Consider the following 7325-nt stretch of genomic DNA (forward strand, 5'->3'; position numbering starts at 1 on the left):
TGTTAATTTCTCTTCATGGAATTATGACCTTCACTTATCATAGGCAGCCGCATGTCAGTTTAACAACGTCGTTTTAAGATTTAACAACGTCGTTTTCTACAATGACCTTCCCACTAGGATAGATCAGAATTATCTCTGTTCTGTATTGTAAATACAGCACCCTCTGCTGCCATCTAGAGGACATGTGTTAGTGGCCTGCATACACCACAAAGCTGTTAGGAGTCATCTCATCTTGTAGCTGCTGATTGATAATTAAATTATGGGCCATGTGTAAAGGAGTACTTTTGGGGGGAGGGGGAGTTACCCTGAATACCCCACTAGTTGAAATCTTCCCCAGTTTGGTCCATTTTAAGTGGGCTAAGCTACAACTCTCATAATTCCCAGCTGCAGCAGATGAATTCTAGCAAATCTTTAGAGTGCCAGGAAAATTAATCTATTTGAGCATCACTTGAGACATTTTGCAACTTTATAACTCTCCTTCAGTGGACACCTGGATGACCATCTATCAAGGCTATGGTAATTCATCTTCCATAGTAAATAGACACTGAGCGAGGATTAGAATCAATGACCTCCAGCTTGCCTTCCCACTCTACATTATTGTTTTACTTAGTATGGTTAGGGTTCCATAACAGGCGCATATCCACATATAAATATCTGGAGTCTTGAGAAAGTAGAATGTTTATCACAAGAATATAAGCAAAGTATTACACTGATATGGAGCAGTGGGAAATCAGGAAAAGAGCTCTCCACCTGCAATGGCGTTATTTTTGGGTGCTCATGAGGATCAGTGTTAGTGCCACACTGTCAACAGGGAGTCCTTATTATTACACAATGATAAATGCAATCTCATTTATCTCCCAAACCATAATAATTATCATTTTAGGCACCAGCTGGATACAATATCTGATGTAAATAGTGATGACTTTTCGTATGTTTCATTTGTTTTTCAAATGCATCTTCTTAAAGATTTACATTTGGAGGTTGCATAGTCTTCCTGCTGAATAAACCCATGTCCCAGAATACCGCCTAGAAAGAGGTGGTTTTAAAAACAACCGGGCTAGTTCTCTTCATAATTCCCAAAATAGGCAGAAGTACTTGTTGAATTAGAGAAATACTTGCCTGGGATTACATGACCTAAATACTAGGCCAGCCCTGTGTAAAATATGAATTCACAGCAGTGCATGAAATAAAATAACTTTAGGCTCTGAATTAATGTCCAAATTGCCTTCAGCTCACCTACAAAAGACTACACCCACTACCAACCACTGAAGGGATAAAAAGCCATAAATAAACCAGTTCCTAGTTTCTACTCATTTTGGAAAGTGTGATCATAACCGGGCAGGCAGGGATAGGACAATTTGCTATTCTCCCATGACAATCCTATCCTAAACTATCTCTCCACCCCCATCCCATGCACTCACACGAGACTGGCCATTATCAGGCGTCGTTAAAGAGCAATTAGATGGAAATTAAGATGAGAACAAGTATTGATTAGCTCATTAAGGATGGGGAGCCAGCTCTGTCGATAGGAATTACCAGCCCTAACCCCATTATCTGCAAGGTTAAAGTCTGCGGTTGGGGGCTCCTCATTAAATATCCCAGAGATTAATCGATTCCTGCCCCTCCCCTGCCTTGCCCATGGCTCATTCTGTAATTGCTCAGAAATGTTGCGATGGCTCCCTGTTCCCTTCTTCTGCATCTTTGCACCAAGCAACTGGCATATATTGGGTAGTTCAACCAGTAGTGAACTAAGCAAGAAAGTAGAAGCATCAGTGAGGGTCTTGCATCTTCAGGAAGATGCAGAGCAACCCAGTCTGCTGTGAGAAGAAATACTGTAAGCTGCCACTGGGAATGGTTCCAACTAGCCTGGATTCTGACTGAGCCCTGATTTGGAGGACAAGGGCCCCAATTTTCCAGCACTGCAAACTGCAAATTAACTAATACCTATTTTCAGTCTAATCTGTAGATTTGGTGTACATCTTACAGTTCTGCTCCTATTTTATATGAGTAAAATTGATTGCTGCCCTCTGGCTTATTCTTTTACCTTTTAGCAATTATTTTATATAAATCTGTAACCTCTTCCATTGTTGTTGTTGTTGCTGTTGTTTTACTTCCCCCCTTTTGTAAAACTTTCTTGTAGGAGGGGTGATGCATACGTGGCCATGATCTAAGGTCAACCACTGGTCAAAAGTTCCATCTTGCATGGGCACCTAAGTAGGGCCTTTTCTACAGCAACTAGAAACTTCTGAGTGCCATTCTATAGGAAGCTTCTTCAGCAACTCTCCTTTCTGTTGCACTGAGCCTAGCTATATGGATTCAGAAACATGTATCGCAGCATTTATGGCACAGCTTTTTTTTTTTAGGTCAAAGGATGCATTTCTCTTCAGAGTAGCAATGCCAAATGCTGGGAAGAAAAAGGTGGGTTTGGGTTAGGGTTAGAATTGGGGTTCAGGACAAAAATTACATTTAATTTCAATTTACATAGAATTAAAATGAAATGAAATTTATTTATCAAATTTATGTCCTACCACAATAATAAAGACATAATAATACAACCCAAAAAAATATAATAAATACTTTAAAAATCCCAGGAAACAATGCTTGGCATCAGAACACAAAAGACCTCCAGAAAAGCTCTATTTTCAACTTTTTCCCAAAGGTGGGTAACATTGGAGACAATTGAACCTCCAGCAGGAGACCGTTCCAGACAGACAGCCCACCATAGAAAAACATCACGTTCAGGCTTCAGCTCCACTAATTTCCACAAAATGGGGGACAACCCGCTTCTTCTCCCAAGACAATCAAAATGGTTGAGCCAACTCTACTGGGAAGAAGTAGTCCTGCAGATAACCTGACACCAAGTATAGCGAAATACTCTGTTTATTTTAAAATTATTACTCAGCAGCCACTTTTGGAGGTGCTCTGGGGATTGCATCCAGAGCTCAGAGGTGCTTCAGGGCACAGTTCTTCCGCTCCCGAGTACAATGATTGTTTGTAATGTTAAAGTAGGTCATTGTTCCTCTATGACTCTAAAGTCTTTTCTCCACAGTACCAAAATGAAAGATTTGATAGGGTATCTATCATCTATCACTTATCTCTATCTCTATCATCTACCTACCTGCCTGCCTGCCTACCTACCTACCTACCTACCTACCTATCATCTATCTATCTTAATGTTCATAGAAGTCCTCACACAACTCCATAACTTCTGTTTCCTTCCTGGTTTTGTTTTTTATCCTCAACATTCATCTCCCATAAACTGGCAACTGCTTTGGCCTTTACCAAATGGATTCTAGCTTGTCAAATTGGCACCCCCTGCCTGTCTTGGAAGGAGCAGGCCTCTGTGCCAACCCCATCTCTGCCAGTTGCAAGTTGCCTTTCCCAGTCTTCATTTACCCTGTCCTGGAGCGATGCAACTATTAATCTTGGTTGACATTTTCCAAAATACTAATTGAGAAGTAAGAGAGCAAACAATCCAGCCCTAAAGGTAAAACCACTCTCCACTTAATGGCCCGCTTAATCATAACCATGCAGGGGGATCCCTGAGAGAGGCAAGGAGAAAGAGGTAATAGATGACAGCAGGTGAGAATGAGAACCCATTAATGAGGCTAGAAAGAGGGAAAGAAAAAATGGTAATGTGCGTATTGAGGAGCAAGTAGTGGGATGAGTACTTAGGAATTAATAGAACCAGTTGTACACAAGAAGAAATCAGGGAGCTTCTTAGAGCTTACAAGTAGTTGTCTCCAAAACAAAGAAATACTTTGGGGTTCAAGGAACTATCCTACATTGTCTTCAAATATATGATCTTATTGTGAAAAGAGGTGTGCCTGCATTGTCTCATGTGACTTCATCCATGGGTTGTTTGAACAAATCATTCTTCAGAGACAAAATGGGTGGTGCCTTATTTTTCTACCTAGGTGATCCTCATGGATTGGTTTAACATGACATTGACGAGCCACATTGGATTGCCTTTAATTCTCAGTCTCTGCTTTGGGGTTACGGTTTATTATTTTCACTCTGCATCTCTCCTGCAATAATATAATAATAAATAAGTAAAAATTCTCCCTTCCTCAAACTTGCTATTCTACCTTGATATATCCATTTAAAACAGGAAAAATGCTGCTATTCAAAATCTCTAGTAAACAGAGATGTCTTTGCCCCATTTCTTGGTGGAATTGTGATAGCGGTAAAGGAAACGCACTCTACATTTGCCTGGGGGACTTATATATCTGATATGCCCTAGGATTGTGTTCTGACATTATTTATTGCCAGGGCTTACTGAGATTCAGCCTGGGCATTTGACATGGATGCCAAAGCTGAATCCCAGTGGGCCCTGGCAATAATTACATCTCTCCATATGTAACATTCATAGCTACTGTTTTCTTGCTAGGAGATTATGCCAGTGTGCTCAGCCCAGCACAACTTAGCAGAACCTTAACTTTAATTTTATTAAATATTTTTAAAAGGAAGATAAAAACAAATACAAACTAAGAAAAAGTAAGAAAAAAGAAAATAAATCAAAGAGAGAGCTAAAAGTGCAAGAAGGGAAAAAGTAAAAGAAAAATAGATAAGAAGGAAAAAAGATACAAAGAAGTAGCTTCCGATCTTTACAGCAGTTATAAGTACAATTATAAATTTACCTCTTACTCTATAGTTATAACATAACTCTCTTCTTTCTATAATCTATCCTGTCTGATCATCAGAACCATAAATCGTAAGTTTATTTTTTTCTGTTTTCTGCAAAAAGTCCATAAGGGGTTTCCAGTCAGCAATAAACGTAGATACTGTCTTTTCTCTGAACAAAGAAGTCAATTTAGCAATCTCAGCAAGTTCCATCATCTTCACCAACCATTCCTCCATTGTGGTAGTGCTGAATCTTTCCATCTTTGTACATATAGTAACCTCACTGCAGTTATCATATACAAAAACAAAGTTCCATGACTTTTTTCCAACTGTTTGCCCATCAATCCCCTGCAAAAAATCTCTGGTCTCAATTGTATATTAATCTAGAACTTTAACAATCTAGTAGATACCATCTGCTCCAATTTATTTGGTGAAAAGAGTTATTTTTTGCTTAGTTGAGATAATTAATGTCTTAATCTCATCTCTTTCTCTTAGTGACATACGATGTTTTACATCTTACTAGTTACTTTAAAATTAGAATGATTGCTATCTTCAAACATTCTGTTTAAAAAGGGAAATGGAAAAGGATGTTTAAGTTTCTCTTTTCTAGGCTAGGCGTGTCCAGTCTTTCTTTAGATGGTGGGTTAGACTCCTTTTGTCATCATATCAAAGCCAAGCAGGGTTGAAAGCAAGGCAGAAAAGAACTTTGGGAACTTCATAAATCAGATATATTGAGTATCTTCAAAAGAGGCATATCTAGGTGCACATTGCATTAAGCCATGATGTGGTTTGTTTGGACACAGTTTACTGGAATGTCAATCTCATCCCATTATGGTTTATAAATGATGATGTATATTTTAGTGTAACATATGAACCCCACCAACTGTGGCTTGTCAACAGATCATGGCTTAGGGTGATCAATGATGTAACAAATGTAGCTACTGAAACCCAAGCCTCTTTCTAAGTTACGCAGCTTAAAAATAATGTGCAGTATTGAAGGGTGGCTTGCTCAACTTCAGAATGAATCAAGCAACCTGAACAAGCAATCTCATGTATTCCTGAGACATTGGAAAGGGGTGATTTCACGCACTGTATTGTAAATATTTTATCAGATGTCTCATATGAAGTGCAACGCATTGTGCAATGTTGTTATACTGGATGTGAAGCAAAGCTTTACATATGATTGCCAATTGTTATTAAATACAGTACATATAGCTTTACTTGTAATGCATTTTTTCTGCTTTGTAACTGAGCAGGCTCTAGATTCCTACTTAAAAAGCATATAACAACTTCCCAAACAGATTGGGAGTTTGCTTGTTTTCTGAATTCATTACTGGTTATTTATTGACCTTTTGTGCATTGTTGTGGGAGGATCAAAGCTAAGCATCAAAGAGTGTGAGTGGGTCTCTAAAAACATGCCCGCTACAAGGGACTTTGTAACACAGCAGAAAAGACAGCTTTGAAAAGAGGTGTTCATTCCTTGAAACACAGGGAGCCGCAAAGGCATGTGGGCCTCCGTACTGAAATGAAGGGAAGGTTGTTAAGCAGGTGATGGAGAATGTAGAGCCCCTAGTAGAGATGGGCTGATTTTTTGACTGTCACAGAGAAGGGGGCAGAATAAAGATCATAGGTGGAAGAGCAGTGAAGGGCAGGATGGACAGAGAAGGCAGAAAAAATAGTGCCTTAGAAAAGGAGGCAGCTGGCCAATGCAGGGAGACTAAGCAATAGTCAAACACACAGATTCTCAGATTCTGGCCTGTGGACCATTCGTTCTCCTTGAATAACATCTAAGTACTCCGCAAAAAGTTTGCATAGCTGATGGAGAGAATCTATATGTTTCACTGTATTTTATAACTTATTTCCAGTTATAATCTAGTTTATTTTCAACATTTTATCAAATGGGCTGGTTAAGGCTAATTATCATACAAGCCAAGATGATTTTAGTACAGCGCTAATACAATATACTCTTTTTTTTCCCATTAATGACGACAAAAGGAGCTGAAGGTGCTTTTTTCAGTGTCACCTGAGTTTGTGCTTCAGAATTTTTTTAACAATGTTTTCTTTGACAAGGATGCCATCAGCAATGAAGAGGATCAAGGCAGTTATTAAATCTTTTCAATAATTATTAATGAATAAATTCTGCTCCAGTATGGAGTTTAGACATTTTCTTATGTCCAAACTGGCTTTTTTTTTTGGTCTAATCTTTAAAATCTGAGTTATATGTATTCTTTAATTTAGGAGAAGAAATTAATTTGACTCAGTGTTATTGTGAGTTACTCAATTATTTTGATGTGACTGAAGAACTGAGGTGTTCTTTCAACACCTAGGATCCACTAGTCCAGACAAATTATGGGACCTCAGGAGAGAATTTAGGACAGAATTTAGGAGAGAGGATAGGTAGAGACAGCCAAGTATTACAGAGGGAAGAAAGATGGTTATTTTCACAGATTTCTTTGATATAACCAATCAAGTTTTCACATGAAAACCTTCTGTCTCCATCCAAGGAATGTATAACTTTCTTCTTCACTATCTACTGGAATATCATCTTTTCATGGCTTCCATGTAGGCTGGAATACATCCTCTTCCTACACATTTATTTATTTATTTGTTTATTTTCTATCCTGCCTTTATTACTTCTATCAATAACTCAAGGTGGTGAACATACCTAATACTCTTTCCTCCTCCTCTTTGCCCCACAACAA

General features: G+C 38.6%; 1 protein-coding gene across 3 annotated transcripts in view; it reads right to left on the minus strand.

Annotated features, from left to right (window-relative positions):
• The window catches only part of TWNK (twinkle mtDNA helicase), a 372148-nt gene that overhangs the window by 197223 nt on the left and 167600 nt on the right, over positions 1–7325 (minus strand). The window contains exon 6 of one of the 3 annotated variants that reach the window (XR_010068200.1): positions 3088–3097. The exons of the other annotated variants lie outside the window; for them this stretch is intronic. The gene's annotated coding sequence lies outside the window, so the exon portion shown is untranslated. Of the gene's footprint in view, positions 1–3087; positions 3098–7325 lie in introns of those variants that run through there. 3 annotated transcript variants of the gene reach the window in all.

This window comes from Candoia aspera, chromosome 6, assembly GCF_035149785.1.
Source record: "Candoia aspera isolate rCanAsp1 chromosome 6, rCanAsp1.hap2, whole genome shotgun sequence".
NCBI lineage: Eukaryota > Metazoa > Chordata > Lepidosauria > Squamata > Boidae > Candoia > Candoia aspera.